Genomic DNA, 20425 nt, shown 5'->3' with positions numbered 1-20425 from the left:
GTTCTTTTAAAGTATTTTCATCAAATGATTTTAATTTTTTTTATACTAAATAGAAAACCAAAAATATTTTTGAACTCGTTAAATTGCTCAAATCTACTTTTAAGTGAAGTAATGACTTTATCTACAACATATAAAATGTAATCAGTTTTAAATAACTGAACATGAGTTTTAATAGTTTCATTAGCAACATTTTCATCATATCGTCTATTTATTTGAATGCTACGTTTTTCACGAAATTTAGGTTTTACATTCATTTCTAAAACCAATTCTTTTGCATAATCTAAAGCGTTTTCAAATCCGTTTTGTCTATATTATTCAAAGAAACACAAAAATCCGTTTAGTTGATCTATAGCATCATCGATACACATATCATTTGATTGCAAACTTTTATTAAGAGTGTTAATAGCAAACTAAACATCATACCAAATAATCATTCCTAGTAAAAATTCATAGTTTTGAAGTTCATATGTAGCTAAACATTTAGCTTCACTTTTAATTTTTGGATCTCAACAACTTTTGGATAATTGTAAAAGTGCTTTTCTTAATTGTGGTGCTTGAAATCTAATTGATTTTACACTTTCTACCCTACTTTCCCAACGAGTTTGTGAAAATGATTTAAGTGTTAGGTTTGATATATGTAACACTCATAAAATTTACGCCAATTTAAAACATTTTAATCCATTCAAAAACCATTAAATTATTACAACTTGTTTTCAAAATAGTTTAAACATCAGAGTATCCCTAGAATCAAATCACAAAATCATGAAATATGAGGAGCGGTACGATCAAGCTTTGGCCATGCCACGATCTCATGATGTACTTAAAACAATAAACTGAAACTGTAAGCCCGAAAGCTTAGTGAGTTCCCCCAAAATACCCATACACACATAACTATACACATACAACAATGAACATCATACTATGGGTCCAATCAACGATCCGGTTGGAATACCACTGGCCCTCAACCTTCGGGTTGGAATGCCAACATACTACGAGTCCAATCATCCTACCAGGATGGAATACTCTCAGCCCACAACCATCGGGTTGGAATGCCCAGACATCTACACATACAACAACTACTACTATGGGTTCAATCATCCCTCAGGATGGAATACCCCAAGCCCTCAACCATCAGGTTGGAATGCCAACCTACTACGAGTCCAATCATCCTACCGGGATGGAATACTCCTGGCCCACAACCATCGGGTTGGAATGCCCTACCTACTATGAGTCCAATCATCCTACCGGGATGGGATACTCCTGGCCCACAACCATCGGGTTGGAATGCCCTACCTACTATGAGTCCAATCATCCTACCGGGATGGGATACTCCCGGCCCACAACCATCGGGTTGGAATGCCTACACACTAACCAACATGTGCACCTATCAGATAATCATATAACAGTCTACAGAAACACATACTAGGGCCCTATCATCCTACCAGGATGGAATACCGTCTACTACTGCTCAAACATGCACACGTATAACATGTAATCTCCTACAAGCATACAAACATTCAGACCAACTACAGGCCACTAAGCATAGCCACATCCAATCTACCAGGATACCAATCTAACCAACAATGCTAACACATAATCATCCTTTCTACCAGAATGCCAACTAACATATCACAGCAGTAACTATCTCAAATAACGAATCAAAGGGCCAGCCTTGGTGCCTTAGACCATTGGGTATAGTGAGGATAACTCACCTTGCAACTGTCGAACCGAACCACGAAAGCACAATCCCGAAGCAGACTCCAACACCTATAGCCATCAATGGTCCATCGACATAAATATCCAAATTACCATAATACTATTTAAGGTCAAACGGGTCAAAGTCAAAGTCCTGGTCAAAGTTAACCTTCTTGATTGACCCTACTCGCCGAGTCAATCCATTGACTCGCCGAGTTCTTAAACTCAGAAGGCTTTCATATCACGACTCGACTCACTGAGTCACCCCATGACTCGTCGAGTCCATAAATCTCCGAGTCCTATCCTGTACAACTCACTGAGTCACCACTCAACTCACTGATCCAAATCTTAACCATAAGAGGTTGGGGGGTTTCTGCACCATAACTCGCCGAGTCCAAGAACAGACTCGCCGAGTTGTTCATCCAACTCGTCGAGTCCATCCCATCATCATATGACTCGCCGAGTCAACCCATGCGACTCGTCGAGTCTCATCAGTCCTTCATCTATATAGTCACTTTTGAGCCATGCAGAGGCTCCATACTGTAAATCCATCCTCATAGGGCATGATTCTTACGTAAAGCTGCCAACTTTACGTGAGTACAAGGTGGTATTGGCCCAAAACAAGCTAGGGCGAGGATTTAAGGCAAGAATGCTTCACAACCAAAGCAAGGGCTGATGCTTTATGATTTTCTGGACCAAGGCAAGTCTAGATCTGAAGTTGTAACCTCATATCTAGACCCATAACCCGAAATGGATCTTAAACATACTCAAATGGCCCCAAATCCATCCATAAGTAGATCTGGAAAGGAAGGGATCAAGGTAACAACTTGTTACCTCAAAAATGTGCCCAAACTTGTGACATCCCCAATTTCACGACCAGAAAAGACCGATTTATTTATGCTTTGTTTTTAAAATCAGAGTAATCTTTTATAGAAAGCAGTTGCGGAATTTGTTCCCCAAACAAAATATGATAAAACTTTATCAAAACATTTCTCAAAGAGAAAGTACTTTTCATTAAATAATAAAATATCGGGATGTCATGTTCCGATACAGACCAAAAGCATAAACAGTATAAAATAGACCTTACAAAAATTATTTATAACTACTGATATATAATCCAAAATCTCTCGTCAAGTCCACCAACTTATACTCTTGTGCCATTACCTTTAATGCAAAGAAAACTGAGTGGGTTAGGCTTGGGAGCCTGGTGAGCGTATAGGGTTTTCAACCCACAATAATATAATTATTATATTTAATTATCAAACAATCAACCCAATTACCCATCCCCATTATCTTCTTTATTTCTTAAGGTTTTACCCAAAGAACCAATTATCCTTCATTCATTCATTCCTAAGGATTTACCTAAGGAATTGGCACAAAGTCTATTGCTGCCAAAGTTTATCTATCCGGTACTAAATCCATAACTATCAGGCGCTAACTCCATAGTCACCAAGGTTCACTTAACAGACGCTAACTCCATAGTCACCAAGGTTTATCTATATGGTACTAAATCCATAGCTACCAAGGTTTATCTATACGGTACTAAATCCATAGCCACCAAGGTTCTTCTATATGGTACTAAATCCATAGCTACCAAGGTTCTTCTATACGGTACTAAATCCATAGCTACCAAGGTTCTTTGTTAGGCACTAAGACAATAGCTGCCAGGGTTCTTTGTTAGTCATTAAGACAATAGCTGCCAGGGTTCTTTGTTAGGCACTAAGACAATAGCTGCCAAGGTTCTTTGTTAGGCACTAAGACAATAGCTGTCAGGGTTCTTTGTTAGGCACTAAGACAATAGCTGTCAGGGTTCTTTGTTAGGCACTAAGACAATAGTTATCAAGGTTCTTTATTAGGCACTAAGACAATAGCTGCCAAGGTTCACTCATACCATCTTTCATCACACACCAACTATATCATCTACCCATGTTCTACCCAACATATTTGTAGATATAAATACATATAGAGTTTAACTCATTTAAAAACTATATAAAACATCCATACCACACTCATCTCCAATAAACAACAATATATAAACACATAACATGTATTTCATAGCAAATACTTCATATTTATGTGTTAGAAGAAAGTAACTACACACTCACTTGATCAGAAGATGATCGGACAGCACTACGGCTTGTAGAAGTAGTATTCTTCGGTGAAACCAGGATATCTTCACACATCGGGTTTCTCGCGGACAGAGCTTCGGCTCGGAAACTCTTTTCTTCTCGGGATCTTCGGAGCGTCGGGACTCACTTCGGGTCTCGAGATGATATCGGGGCTTCGGGGGTATTTCTTTGCACGTAAATCTATGCAATACGAGTGAGAGATGAGAGAATGAGCAACCAAACTCGGCTGGCCCTTGATTTCTATTTATAGGGCAAATTTCTCATTTTCCACGTCGTGGACACTTATTCCACGTTGTGGGCTTGGTCATCATTGCATGCGTCATCGTCCACTTGCTCTGTAAGATCCAGAAGGTGTCAGAAGCCATGCCACGTCGTGGTCTCTGACAGTTTTGGGTTTCTCGCCCCGAACTTCAGAAATTCATAACTTTCGCATACGAACTCCATTTTCGGCATTCTCTATATAGACGCGTAGGTAAGAACAAGATCTACAACTTTCACTTAGTCTCCATCGGCTAATTTTGACTTTATTTTTATTATATTATTTTTAGTAGGCCGAGACTAAAAACTCTGTTATAAACTCATAACTCCTTCGTATGACGTCCGTTTTCGTCTGTCTTTCCGTCGTTGCATTACTATCGATGAGATTTTCAATTCTCATTTAGATTGTTTCGGCTAAATATCGCTCGATCTTATATTCGAACTTCGGGTTGTATACTGCTAAGCCGAAACTTCGAAAAATCATAACTTCCTCATACGAAGTCAGATTTAGACGTTCTTTTTATGCATGCTCGCGGTTTAACGTATTCTATGACTTTCATTTATATTGCTAAGGCCAAATATTTCTCTAACGTAAATTCACTATTTACGTCACGCTGTGTCGTGCCGGCTCTTTCACAAAACTTCGACAGGTCATAACTTCTTCGTTATAACTCGGATTTCGGCGTTCTTTATATGTACGTAATCCTTGTAACATATACTATAACTTAGTTAAGATTAATACTTCTAAATAATCTTCCATAAAAAAGTCAGTTTTGATGCTTATTGTCTCTAAATTGACTTGCCCGGATCTACAGGCGTTACAATTATCTCCCCCTTAGGATGATTACGTCCCGGAATCATCAACGAAATAGGGCTTGTATAATGATTCCATATGTTATCTCTCCATCCTAAGTAATAATCATGATGCTTAATCTTGCATTTGCTCTTCGTACTATGTTGGACTTTCAATCGTAACCTTCAAGTTACAAAATAAATCCTTATTGAGGACTCCTTCTTCTTAGGATAAGTACTTTCCTTTATCTATTGTAACAGATCGATGGGTCATGTTCTAATGACCTCTCATCGTATGAAGCAACGTTTTGAATCAAGTCTCTTAGAGTCATATTCCAGAATGGAATATACCTTCCTTCATATTCTAATGTCATATAATCATATTTTTTATTGTAGCATTTCTAGCTACAAGCTTCCTTAACAACAAGTGCAATGCTATCGATCGCATTGATTTCAATCTTCTGACTTAGGTCAGATGTTACATCGAACTTGGTTCTATGAACCACAGTACAAACTCATCGTAGTCGGACTCAATTTGATATGACCACTAGGGTTAGAATATCAATCATCTTCTTAGTCATTACCTAAACAAAGGTAACGACATACTTGAATAAAAACGGAATCAACCACTAACTTCTTGGTAACCTTGTGACTTTCCCTGATCCAAGCGTGAGACTTGTGCTTCCAGTAGTATAGATCTCTACTACTATTCACACCTACTCATACTCGTCCCAAGTATTGTCTCGCAGTCCCCAAGTCCTAAAATCACCAAACAATTTAACACATACTAATGTGTCCAATTAATCATACAAAATTTCCTAAACTCTACTAGGACTTCTTCCATGCGTATCTTCACTCATCAATTCTACTTCAACTCGGTTGGTGATGGAAATTCCAGACGATGGGACAACTTCAAGAATTACACCAAATGTTCCATCATCTTGCCAATCGAAGGTGTACTTTAGATGTATCGTACTCCTCTAAACGTTCCGTTATTTTATCAGACATATTCTAAAGGCAAGATACCACTCTTACGATATCTTCCGATAGTTGTCATTCACTATCATAAGCCTTTCATTTCCTCCATTTACTCAATTCTCTACGAGTCTTCACCATAACGTTTGGTACACACAAGCAGACGCTCGATGTACTTAGGCGAGAATTTTAAGATAAGAAAGCTTTATTTACGATAGATGTATAAATCTCCTTATCACTTCAAAACGTTTACATGCTAGTTCTAATATCGTACTCATACGCTTAGAATCCTACACACATAAGGTTTCCAGATCTGGTCGGCAACAGGCCATGGATCCGAACAAATAATAGCATTGATATAGCTATCACACAAAACATTTAGCACATAAAAGCATTTTAGGCATAATTCCTAAAATAAACTAGTGCTTGTGTCAATTTAGGTGTACTACCTAACATATTTTAGACACACTCCTCACGATTATTACTTAGAATTCTAATTTTAAGTCTAGATATTTCCTACAAATTCCTAGTTCGCTTAGACTAATGCTCTGATACCAACCGTGACATCCTCAATTTCACGGCCAGAAAAGACCGATTTATTTATGCTTTGTTTTTAAAATCAGAGTAATCTTTTACAGAAAGCAGTTGCGGAATTTGTTCCCCAAACAAAATATGATAAAACTTTATCAAAACATTTCTCAAAGAGAAAGTACTTTTCATTAAATAATAAAATATCAGGATGTCATATTCTGATACAGACCAAAAGCATAAACAGTATAAAATAGACCTTACAACAGTTATTTATAACTATTGATCTATAATCCAAAATCTCTCATCAAGTCCACCAACTTATACTCTTGTGCCATTACCTTTAATGCAAAGAAAACTGAGTGGGTTAGGCTTGGGAGCCTGGTGAGCGTATAGGGTTTTCAACCCATAATAATATAATTATTATATTTAATCATCAAGCAATCAACCCAATTACCCATCCCCATTATCTTCTTTATTTCTTAAGGTTTTACCCAAAGAACCAATTATCCTTCATTCATTAATTCCTAAGGATTTACCTAAGGAATTGGCATGAAGTCCATTGCTGCCAAAGTTTATCTATCCGGTACTAAATCCATAGCTATCAGGCGCTAACTCCATAGTCACCAAGGTTCACTTAACAGGCGCTAACTCCATACTCACCAAGGTTTATCTATACGGTACTAAATCCATAGCTACCAAGGTTCATCTAAATGGTACTAAATCCATAGCTACCAAGGTTCTTCTATACGGTACTAAATCCATAGCTACCAAGGTTCTTTGTTAGGCACTAAGACAATAGCTGCCAGGGTTCTTTGTTAGTCATTAAGACAATAGCTGCCAGGGTTCTTTGTTAGGCACAAAGGCAATAGCTGCCAGGGTTCTTTGTTAGGCACTAAGACAATAGCTGCCAGGGTTCTTTGTTAGGCACTAAGACAATAGCTGCCAGGGTTCTTTGTTAGGCACTAAGACAATAGTTATCAAGGTTCTTTATTAGGCACTAAGACAATAGCTGCCAAGGTTCACTCATACCATCTTTCATCACACACCAACTATATCATCTACCCATGTTCTACCCAACATATTTGTAGATATAAATACATATAGAGTTTAACTCATTTAAAAACTATATAAAACATCCATACCACACTCATCTCCAATAAACAACAATATATAAACACATAACATGTATTTCATAGCAAATACTTCATATTTATGTGTTAGAAGAAAGTAACTACACACTCACTTGATCAGAAGATGATCGGACAGCACTACGGCTTGTAGAAGTAGTATTCTTCGGTGAAACCGGGATATCTTCACACATCGGGTTTCTCGCGGACAGAGCTTCGGCTCGGAAACTCTTTTCTTCTCGGGATCTCAGAGCGTCGGGACTCACTTTGGGTCTCGGGATGATATCGGGGCTTCAGGGGCATTTATTTGCTCGTAAATCGATGTAACACGGTGAGAGATGAGGGAATGAGCAACCAAACTCGGCTGGCCCTTGATTTCTATTTATAGGGCAAATTTCTGATTTTCCACCTCGTGGGCACTTCTTCCACGTCGTGGGCTTGGTCGTCATTGGATGCGTCATCGTCCACTTGCTCTGCAGGATCCAGAAGGCGTCAGAAGCCATGCCACATCATGGGCACTGTTTCCACGTCGTGGTCTCTGATAGTTTTGGGGTTTCGCGCCCCGAACTTCAGAAATTCATAACTTTCGCATACGAACTACGTTTTCGACGTTCTTTATATAGACGCGTAGGTAAGAACACGATCTACAACTTTCACTTAGACTCCGTCGGCTAATTTTGATTTTACTTTTATTATATTATTTTTAGTAGGCCGAGACTAAAAACTCCGTTATAAACTCATAACTCCTTCGTATGACGTCCGTTTTCGTCTGTCTTTCCGTCATTGCACTACTATCGATGAGATCTTAAATTCTCATTTAGATTCTTTCGGCTAAATATCGCTCGATCTCATATTCGAACTTCGGGCTGTACACTGCTAACCCAAAATTTCGAAAAATCATAACTTCCTCATACGAAGTCAGATTTAGACGTTCTTTTTATGCACGCTCGCGGTTTAACATATTCTATGACTTTCATTTAGATTGCTAAGGCCAAATATCGCTCTAACTTAAATTCACTATTTACGTCACGCTGTTTCGTGCCGGTTCTTTCGCGAAACTTCGACATGTCATAACTTCTTCATTATAACTCGGATTTCGGCGTTCTTTATATGTACGGAATCCTTGTAACATATACTATAACTTAGTTAAGATTAATACTTCTAAATAATCTTCCATCAAAAGGTCATTTTTGATGCTTATTGTCTCTAAATTGACTTGCCTGGATCTACAGGCGTTACAAAACTAAAGTAGATTTTGGATCTATACGAGTCCCTTGATGCTTTACACTTGATTTACAAGCCTCCTTTGCTAGAATCTCCTTCCAAAGCTTCCAAGTTCACTCCAAATTCTCACACACGATTTTAGGGTTTTCTGACTCTCAAGGGGTGCCAAAGAGGCTGAGGTGAGGACTTAAGGTCCTTTAAATAGGGTGCAAACCCAAAGATTAGGGTTTTCTCTTCCTAGAACCAACTCGTCGAGTCTAACCGCCGACTCGGCGAGTTGGTCACTTAACTCGTGACCAGAACCCACTCTGACTCGACAAGTAATCACACCTACTCGTCGAGTAGCTTCCTCAATTTACACTTTAAGCCCTTATATCATATTTTTGAAATTTGGGATGTTACAACTCTCCCCCACTTAAATTAGGCTTCGTCCTCGAAGCGTACTACATCACACAATTTTGGATAACACCCCTAAACTGCAGACTCTGATTTCCCAATCAAATCAGGTCCTTCCAGACGCTACTACCGTACCCCTTTAAATTAGCTTCTTCTTATGAAGTATCCTGCCAATACTCCAAGCCGACCGTCGGCCTTTTCTACTTAATGACAACACACATCAACCAAGTATCACCAGATGATACTGTCACCTTCCTATCATGATACTTAATTCATTGGGCCCTCTCGCAGTGCCAAATTATCCTTCCCTTTCCAAACTAGCGATAACCTGAGTAACTCGCAATATTGGAACTCATCACGTCCCCTTCTTGAATCAATTCCCTTTTCGCGCTGACAAGATGATGCATCCTTCAGCTTCTAGCAACTCCCATGAATTAACTAGCTATATCACACAACCATTCGTATCTGGCCCAATCAGCCTCGGGCTGGAATACTAGGTGCGCCTATAACGGGTCCAGTCATCCTAAGGATGGTATACCCTCGCATTCTCATGCATGTTTGGCTCAATCAACCCTTGGGTTGGAATACCAAACACACCAAGTCCAATCAATCATAGGGTTCGGTCATCCTCGTGATGGAATACCCTAGATTGGAATACCACTACTTACATGACCCAAGCCTACAACCATACCTGGAACTCAAGGGTCATACCTTGCAGCTCCCTTAAACTTCTCTGATTCGACATAACCGAGTATGACTCGTCGAACCTTAACAATGCGTCTACTCCAACACTGCCACAGTAGGAACATATCCATCACGATCTCTATGCCTACGACCTATTACTGGAATACCCTCACATGGTTCTCAACACAGGTCTAGATTGCTACTTGTAACAGCCCGGAACCCCAGGTGTTATTTATTCATATATTTTTGGTGTTTTGTAAGGGGACTCGGCGAGTTGGAGCTCAAACTCGCCGAGTAGGATCGCGGTTTTGGACGCGGGTTCGCGCCGGGACTCGGCGAGTCCATGCTGTTTAATGAAACCCTAATTTCCCGGTCCTGAGCCCTATTTAAGGGACCTGATGGCCTTCATTGCGGCTACCTTCGACCTTAGGAGCACCGGAGCAGCTGAGAGTTCTTGTGAGTGAGATAAGAGGCCATTATTCACCATTTTAGTGTGTATTTGCAAGAAAGGAAGAGGAAAGCCAAGCTAAGAGATTTGGGGAGCTTAGATCTACTCCCATTTCGACAGAGGAAGCTAATTGAGGTAACATTCAGAGCTTATTCTCGTGATTTTCTTGATATGGCCAAATCTAGGGTTTCTTCATGCCTTGTTTGCCTTGTATTTGTAGTATGAGAGGTCCCATGGAGAAATGGTACCTAGATCTGGACCTTAGTAGGTCCAGAGAGTCCCAAATGCCATGCTTTATGCCTTTCCTTTTGAGTTGGAGACTTAGGTTTCCATTTTAGATGTCATTTCATCAAAAGAAGCCTTGTAGGCGTTGCTTGGTAGCCAAGATTGAGACTTTACGTGATGAATGTGCTTGGGAGGGCTAGATCTATGAGTTGTTGGAGCGGATCTGACCTCAGAAGCGAGATTGAGTCAATGCATGGCATGGACTCGCCGAGTCCGAAGAACAGACTCGGCGAGTAGCATGAAGATTGTCCTAACCACTCAGCGAGTGGTCTTACCGAGTTAAGGGATGACTCAGTGAGTCAGGGAGAATTAGAGAGGGTTGACAGGTGGACTGAGTCAAGCTGGAACTCGCCGAGTTGTTTTTGAGACTCGGCGAGTTAAGTCGTGGTGGCCCCGCGATTATGCCAGGTGAAACTCGTCGAGTCAGAGAAATACTCGACGTGTCAAGAGAGGATCCAAGGGAGTCAGTGGACACATGTAGACTCGCCGAGTCGCCCTAGTGCACTCGCCGAGTCCGGTCAAAGTTGACCATTGACTTTTGTTGACTTTTAGGGTTTGGTCAGCGATGTGGCCTTTGGGCCAAGAGAGGGGTAAAATGGTCTTTTACCCTTAAGAGGGTGTCAAGAGAGGGTTGATCCTAGACTCGAGAGTTATATTCACGAGAGTATTTGCCTTATGTGTTAGGCGGTGGCAAGTTCGAGATTCAAGTGTGGGGATATCTGCTTTCTACTTGCCGGGTGAGTCTTCTCACTATACTTTACCTTGAGTAGGTAACCAGAGTTATGTGACAGAGTATTTGTATGCTATGTGTTGTACTGCATTATTTCTATGTGATTTATGCTGTGCATGTTTACAGAGTTAGAACCAGAAGGTTCCCAGAGTTAGAACCGGAAGGTTCACAGAGTTAGAACCAGAGGGTTCATAGAGTAGGGTCCACGGACCCACAGAGTTATAGCCTCGAGTGGCTAATATGTGTATGTGTGGTATTTTGGGGAACTCACTAAGCTTCGTGCTTACAGTGTTTTGTGTTATGTGTTTCAGGTTTCTCTCAGGATCACGGGACGGCACCGGCTCGATTGTACACACCAGAGAAAGAGTCATGTTTTGAGGATCCTGGTTTATTATGCAGGTGAAAATGGAGTTATGTTTTGTAATTCGATTATGTATGAGATTTTCAGCAAAGTGTTTTTTTTTAATTAAACAATTATTTTAAAATGAAAAATTGTTTTGAAATTTTCGGCGTTACAAGTTGGTATCAGAGCCTTGGTTTGAGGGATTCGGATGCGCCTTCGGGTAAATCTGGACTCAAACTGAGGAAGTAAGAAAAGTTTTCAAAGAAATAATTTTCTAAAGCGAATAAAAGTTCAAAGTGAAAGCGAGAAAGAGCAGTGTGTACAATCAGCCAGAGCCCGAACGGTGATTTCCCAAAATACCCTTACTTTTGTGTCATGAGATATTTATGATGCACTTTATGAGATATTATTGCATGCTAGAGACAGACTAGGTATTTCATATCTTAGGACTAGAGTGGCCTGATTTGTGATGCCTTAGCCTAGGGATTGCTGTTATATGCGATGTGCTTTTGAGTATGTGATGAGTGAGAATATTTAGTTGGAATCCTTTAGGGGATTTGAGTAGAGGAGTAATCTAGGGGAGATACCTCGATAAGTACCATGGGACTTAGAGAAAGAATAGTTAGAACCCGTGAGGGGAAGAGTTGCAGAGTTCGGTGGTACTTTCGAGGATGAGCAGAGCAAGCAGAGTTATCACCCAGAGCGAGTCATATATATTCTTCGATGCTCGAATGCTGCTTGCTTCGTGCTTTGTGGAACTCTCGATGATGGGAGTCAGCTACCAAGTGAATATGACGATATTCAGGAGGTCTGGCTGGCATCATTAGGAGCTCTTCAACAGTTGATGGCAGAGAAGTGTGGGAATCTAGGAAGAGCCCAGGGAGTAACCTTAGCCAGATGAGTGCGCTAGCAGAGTAGAGAATTTCGTTGGGGAGCGAGCGCGCGACGGAATTGGTGAACGAGAAGGTCGAGCAGCTACTTAGGAGCTCCGGGATAGTCCGTGTGGAAAGTATGGGTAGATGTGGCAAGTAGTATGGGCCCGTACTACAGAAAGGAGAGGACCCATACTTGATACAGGGAGTATTCTGAAGGTTCTAATGAGTGGATGGAGGAGTGATGTTATGGTTCGAGTACCATACATCGAAGCGTACTGAGGAGTGATGTTATGGTTCGAGTACTATACATCGGAGCAGATTGAGGATTGATGTTATGGTTCGAGTACCATACATTGGAGCGGATTGAGAAGTTATGTTATGGTTCGAGTACCATACATCGGAGCAGATTGAGGAGTGATGTTATGGTTCGAGTACCATACATCGAAGCGGATTGAGGAGTGATGTTATGGTTCGAGTACCATACATCGGAGCGGATTGAGGAGTGGTGTTATGGTTCGAGTACCATACATCGGAGCGGATTGAGGAGTGATGTTATGGTTTGAGTACCATACATCGGAGCAGATTGAGGAGTGATGTTATGGTTCGAGTACCATACATCGGAGCGGATTGAGAAGTGATGTTATGGTTCGAGTACCATACATCGGAGCGGATCGAGGAGTGAAGTTATGGTTCGAGTACCATAAATCGGAGCGGATGAAGGAATGATGTTATGGTTCGAGTACCATACATCGGAGCAGATGGAGGAGTGATGTTATGGTTCGGGTACCATACACGGGAGCATATTGAGAAGAGATGTCATGGGATGAATACCATGGTTCGTAGTGAATGATGCTTGTGGTTCTCCGGTTATCCGGTCACGATTGATGAGGTAGAGATTGGACGCTATGGTTTTTAGGCCTGTGGGCCATGATTGAGTTCGAAGAGGCGTCCCTTGAGAGGGAGGTCAAGAGCATATCAGAGTATTTTGGTAAGGAGTTAGAGGGAGGGGAGAATTTCGGTATGAGTTGAGCAATCATTCGATAGAGGAGATGTCACCTTCTATGACCTGAGTGGTGCTATTTATGTTCGTGTGCGGAACATGAGAGGCCTGATGTTTATGTTTCGGGTTTGGGGGTAAAACCCTGCAGGTTGTCATTGATGATGATTTTCCATCAGGGTATCAGGTAGCATGTGTGCTGCGAGACAGTGATTTACCATGAGCAGATAGTCAGTTGGGACTGAGATAGTCTAGGACCACGTTACACCTATTTGAGTATAGTAGGGCGTATTGTAGAGGTATCAGTGGGGAGTCCGGTCGAGTTAATCAGTGCAGTGGTTTTTCTATCTATGTTGGGTATTGAATATGGGAGTGGGTCCCTGTTCTTGGGATGATCCATGTGTTGGAACGTTGGTTGATGAGTCGAAGTGGGGAATATGATGATTTCGTGGTCCAGTCTATGAGTCAGTGATGTTATTGGACAGTTGAGTTGTTGGTATTGGATTGGTGCGAGACTTGGAACGACTAGAGGCAGTCGTGACGAGAAGTTCTTGAGGATTTCATCTGAGGTTCAGAGTTATGATATCGATTGATTTCCTTAAAGGGGATTATCGGGCGTTGCGTAGCACTTTCCAGGGGCAGGTGCGTTATTGCTGGTGGAAATAGTTTGTGAGGTTGTTGATGTGTCAGATAGTGATGGTTCGAACCCTAAGTGGGGGAGAACCGGGTGGTTTATTGAGAGAACCAGAGATTTGTGCAAGAGCGGTTAGGGGTTGGATGCAGAAACCTGCGGCTTGAATTCAGGAGATCAGGGTCATTGGTGGTCAAGGAAAGGTGTAGGGTAAGATAATGCATGTGGTGTATGCCTGAGAGAAGGATGGGTGTCTCCACGGCGGGTGGTCAATGGTCAGGAATCTGGTGGTGGTCAGAGTCGTTTCAAGTGGAAGACTCGTAATGATGGTATGGGCAGTTGAGAACTTTTGGGTTGAAATATGGGTAGAAGATTATCGAGTAGCCAACTCCCGGGCTGGGATGTGTATTCTTGCTTGAATTTTGAGCAGTAGTGGAAAGGGTTTCGGAGGATCATCAGTGTGTTCTGAAGGGTTAGCGCCTTCCTTGTATTCCAATTAAGTGTTTGGATGCACTGAAGTTGCGCATCGAGTGATATAAGAAACTATTATGGGATTCAGAGGAAATGTATTGTTGTGTGTGTATGGTGTTGGGAGTAAGGGAATCAGTGGTAGAGGCAGGACATTGTGATGCTCTGTTAGGGTGTTCTGTGGTTTCCGCGTATAGCGTCCCGATTTCAGAGTTATTTAGAGTCTTGGGTTAAGATGACTGGGGATGTATCATGTATCCACGGTTCCAGTGGGAGCCCTTCGTGTATTGTCATCAAGAGGGATTATTTAAGGAAGTGGATCTCCGTAGAGGTAGGTTCTGTGTTATGGCGATTGCCGCCAGAGTCTGTAATGCATATCGGGGCAAGTGTGTGTGTAACTATCTATGATAGTCTTCGGTGCATGAGTTAGTGATCATAGTGTGGCGTTGTAATGAGAATGAGAGTATAGGGTGAAGCTACGGGGAGCCGTAGTATTCACCAGTCAGAGGGTGTTGTGATGCTACGGGGAGCCGTAGTACTCACAAGTCAGAGAGAGAGAGAGAGTCGTGATGCTACGGGGAGCCGTAGTATTTGCCAGTCAAAGGGTGTTATGATGCTACGGGGAGCCGTAGTACTCACAAGTCAGAGGGAAGGAGTCGTGGTACTACGGGGAGCCGTAATACTCACTAGTTAGTTGGCATTGTGATACTACGGGGAGCCATAGTACTCACTTGTCAGAGGCTGTCGTAATGTTGTGGGAAGCCATAGTACCCACTAGACGGCAAGAGAGTGTGATGATGGAGTGTTCTCCGATAAGTGCCTGATGCAGAAGAGTTTAGGGCTTGAGTAGCCCTAGTGTTGAGTTTTTGGAGCCTAGTGGTTAAACCAGGGCGAGACTGGGGTCTCTGTTTCTGTCGGGAGGGTCAGCGAGGCGCGCGGGAGAATATGCGCAGCAAACGCCAGAGGTTAGAGCTGAGTCGATCTTCGATTGGATTGTATTTTTATGAGGAAAAGGGAATTTCATGACTTGCGTGTCACTGGGCCGTGATAGTGGTCACGGGGAAGAAGTTAGTGAGATGTTTTGGATCATGTTATGTGTCACCTCTGGGGGTTCAACTGTGGGGCCAAAAGCTGACCTGGTGCTCGGTATCGAAGATGAATATGAGAAATGAGCTAGAGTTTACCATGGTGATGTCTGTGGACACTTCAGAGAGAGCGAGCGACTCAGACGCTCGAGGATATGTTTCGGGCATGTGTATTAGATTTTGGGGGGGAAATTGTGGCCCGTATTTGCCCTTGGCAGAGTTTTCCTCCAACAACAGCCATCATTAGTGCATCAGTATGCCGCCCTTTGAGCTGTTGTAGGGAAGGGGGTATTAGACCCCATTTGCTGGGGAGAGGTAGAGCAACGTGTGATGGGAAGTATAGAGATTGTGCTTCAGATGTCAGAGCAGATACAGCAGGTCAGGCAGAGGTTGTTGACCGCTCAGAGTCGGCAGAAGAGTTATGCGGACAGGCGCCGGTCCGAGCTCGAATTTTTGGTCGGTGACCTTGTACTCCTGAAGGTCTCTGCTTGGAAAGGAGTGATTCGATTCAGGAAGAGGGGCAAGTTGGGGCCCCGATATATTGGTCCTTTCTGAGTGATCGCGAGGGTAGGCTGGATAGCCTATCGTTTGGATTTGCCAGCAAAGTTGGGGCAGATTCACGACACTTTTCATGTGTCGCAACTAAGGAAATGTTTAGCCGATGAGTCGGCAGTGGCTCCAATAGAGGATATTCAGGTGGATGCGAGCCTGAATTATGCTGAGAGACCAGTGGAGATCGGAGATCGGAAGACGAAGGTTCTGAGGAACAAGGAGGTACCCTTGGTTTTTGTTCAGTGGCAGCATTGTAAGGGATCCGAGATGACCTGGGAGCCGGAGCGTGAGATGGGTGGGCAGCATCCGGAGTTATTTGCAGAGCGAGACTTTGAGGGCGAAGTCTAGTTCTAGTGAGGGAGAATTGTAACAGCTCGGAACCCCAGGTGTTATTTATTCATATATTTTTGGTGTTTTGTAAGGGGACTCGGCGAGTTGGAGCTCAAACTCGTCGAGTAGGATCGCGGTTTTGGACGCAGGTTCACACCGGGACTCGGCGAGTCCTAGGAATGGACTCGGCGAGTCCACGCTGTTTAATGAAACCCTAATTTCCCGGTCCTGAGCCCTATTTAAGGGACCTGAAGGCCTTCATTGCGGCTACCTTCGACCTTAGGAGCACCAGAGCAGCTGAGAGTTCTTGTGAGTGAGATAAGAGGCCATTATTCACCATTTTAGTGTGTATTTGCAAGAAAGGAAGAAGAAAGCCAAGCTAAGAGAGTCGGGGAGCTTAGATCTACTCCCATTTCGACAGAGGAAGCTAATTGAGGTAACATTCAGAGCTTATTCTCGTGTTTTTCTTGATATGGCCAAATCTAGGGATTCTTCATGCCTTGTTTGCCTTGTATTTGGAGTATGATAGGTCCCATGGAGAAATGGTACCTAGATCTGGACCTTAGTAGGTCCAGAGAGTCCCAAATGCCATGCTTTATGCCTTTCCTTTTGAGTTGGAGACTTAGGTTTCCATTTTAGATGTCATTTCATCAAAAGAAGCCTTGTAGGCGTTGCTTGGTAGCCAAGATTGAGACTTTACGTGATGAATGTGCTTGGGAGGGCTAGATCTATGAGTTGTTGGAGCGGATCTGACCTCAGAAGCGAGATTGAGTCAATGCATGGCATGGACTCGCCGAGTCCGAAGAACAGACTCGGCGAGTAGCATGAAGATTGTCCTAACCACTCAACGAGTGGTCTTACCGAGTTAAGGGATGACTCAGTGAGTCAGGGAGAATTAGAGAGGGTTGACAGGTGGACTGAGTCAAGTTGGAACTCGCCGAGTTGTTCTTGAGACTCGGCGAGTTGAGTCGTGGTGGCCCCGCGATTATGCCAGGTGAAACTCGTCGAGTCAGAGAAATACTCGACGTGTCAAGAGAGGATCCAAGGGAGTCAGTGGACACGTGTAGACTCGCCGAGTCGCCCTAGTGCACTCGCCGAGTCCGGTCAAAGTTGACCATTGACTTTTGTTGACTTTTAGGGTTTGGTCAGCGATGTGGCCTTTGGGCCAAGAGAGGGGTAAAATGGTCTTTTACCCTTAAGAGGGTGTCAAGAGAGGGTTGATCCTAGACTCGAGAGTTATATTCACGAGAGTATTTGCCTTATGTGTTAGGCGGTGGCAAGTTCGAGATTCAAGTGTGGGGATATCTGCTTTCTACTTGCCGGGTGAGTCTTCTCACTATACTTTACCTTGAGTAGGTAACCAGAGTTATGTGACAGAGTATTTGTATGCTATGTGTTGTACTGCATTATTTCTATGTGATTTATGCTGTGCATGTTTACAGAGTTAGAACCAGAAGGTTCCCAGAGTTAGAACCGGAAGGTTCACAGAGTTAGAACCAGAGGGTTCATAGAGTAGGGTCCACGGACCCACAGAGTTATAGCCTCGAGTGGCTAATATGTGTATGTGTGGTATTTTGGGGAACTCACTAAGCTTCGTGCTTACAGTGTTTTGTGTTATGTGTTTCAGGTTTCTCTCAGGATCACGGGACGGCACCGGCTCGATTGTACACACCAGAGAAAGAGTCATGTTTTGAGGATCCTGGTTTATTATGCAGGTGAAAATGGAGTTATGTTTTGTAATTCGATTATGTATGAGATTTTCAGCAAAGTGTTTTTTTTTAATTAAATGATTATTTTAAAATGAAAAATTGTTTTGAAATTTTCGGCGTTACACTACTGAGTCTATCAACTCGCTACTCTCAATTCTAGTGTCCAAATCTCCATCCTGGAGATACTCACTTTCCCCACCTCCGAGGAGGCTTAAACCATGACCTCACAACCTTAATCAGTTTCGCAATGTCAGAACCTTACCCTACTGTTAGAATAGTGTCTAAGGCTGCAACTATATTTGGTAAGTATTTGACCCGGTTGTGCATTGTCCTTTTGGGTTGCCTTCACCATAGCAACCTGACAGGATGATTTATAATGAGAGAAGAAATATTATTTATATATATTATGAGTATAATATAAGGAATAATATTATTGTTATTTGATTAATATAAGTCATAAATTAATCATGAATTAATTTGGTGACTTAAAGAGATTAATTGAGTAAAGGGGCATAAACTGTCAATTGTATGATATTTGTATTTTGAGCTGTGATCCCTTATGGATAAGGGGTGGACGATTTTAGGTTTTGGAAGAGCCTAGAAATCGTCCAAGGCTTATCATTAAGGATATTGGATTGCTTAGGGCCTAAGTTATCCAATTAGGGTTTTTAAGGGTGAAACCCTAGGAAGCTCACTAGTATAAATACACCCATAGGGTTGAGGAAATCGAGACTCTTGCATTTGAAGAAACCCTGGCCGATTTCTCACCCTTCTCTCTCTCTCTCTCACTTATCATCCTCTTGCTAGTTGGTGTTTGTAAGCCATTAGAGGAGTGACAATTGTGACTCTAAGCTCCAAGGAAAAGAAGATTCAAGCAAGCAACTAAAGGTAATCCTTTAGATGTTTTTTCATATGTTATGATTTGAATGTTTTTTCATTAGATCTATCCATCAAAGTCATGTATACATTGCATGTTCAATTAGAGAAACCTAGATCCAAGCATTAGGGTTTGTATGTGCTCATAGGAAAGTTCTTATGGCTCAAACCCATCGGTGGTATCAGAGCCTTGATTGGTTTCTATTGAATTGATGCATTGGTTGATTGCTTGTGAATTGCAAAATTCGATTTTTGTCCTTCTTCCTGATGAACTCGGCGAGTTCCATAGTGGACTCAGCGAGTAGGCCTCAACTCGGCGAGTTCGAGCGTCAGAAGGAGCTAGTTTCGGGATTTTTTGCTATTTTTCTTATGGAAACTTGCCTTTATCTTAATGGGTCAATATAAATCTGATTTTAACATATATTTGAGTATATCCTTGACCTAATTCAAGATATTTACCAATTAATTGAATAATAATTTCCTTATGTGATAATTGATTGATTATTTTAATTGAATTGGTAAATTGTTTTGCAAGAAACATTTAAATAAATCAAATATGGATAATTATGAGATTAAATGGTTGATTTAAATTATTTGTTATTTGATCCTTTATGTTTTGAAAAGTTTAAAACTTGTCCTCAAGTTTTGAAATTTATGTTTTATGATTAAAAGTTTAATTTAGACAATTTAAATTTCAAACCCTAGAATTTTACAAGTTTAAAATTCAACCCTATACTCTATATGATTACAAGCTTAATATATATATATATATATATATATGTATGTATGTATAATTAAAAATGCTAGTCGTACCGTTAGTAGGCCTCATTCACGAAGCCGGTCTATAAGGTGGGTATAAGGTTGCTGCCTATAAAATGGCGCTTAATGGGTGTACACTCACACCCACCGCTTGCTTGATCGGTGGAGGGTCATTAGCCGAACGGGTAGGATAGGGCAACTCTATCTCCTCATTAAAAGTATAATATTAAATACAAAGTAACTACATGTTTTTCAAATTCCCAATCCTAGTTACTTTAGGAAAAGTGAATTGATGCAATCCCATGAAATTACACTTTGCACCCTTGCTAAGAAGTTAGTGGAGCGTGTGTGGTTTACCGGCACACTAATTGGTTCTAAGCATAGGTGGCAAAGGGTGATTCATTGTTTATCATAGTTCGGTGGAGCGTGTGTGGTTTACCGGCACATCGAATAGGTGATTGTTACAATGAAGGCACCGTGTAGATTTGCATGGTTATTCACACCCACTTTGTGATCCTCAACATCC

This window comes from Lactuca sativa, chromosome 5, assembly GCF_002870075.4.
Source record: "Lactuca sativa cultivar Salinas chromosome 5, Lsat_Salinas_v11, whole genome shotgun sequence".
Lineage (NCBI taxonomy): Eukaryota > Viridiplantae > Streptophyta > Magnoliopsida > Asterales > Asteraceae > Lactuca > Lactuca sativa.
Note: the sequence above shows the minus strand (reverse complement) of the source record.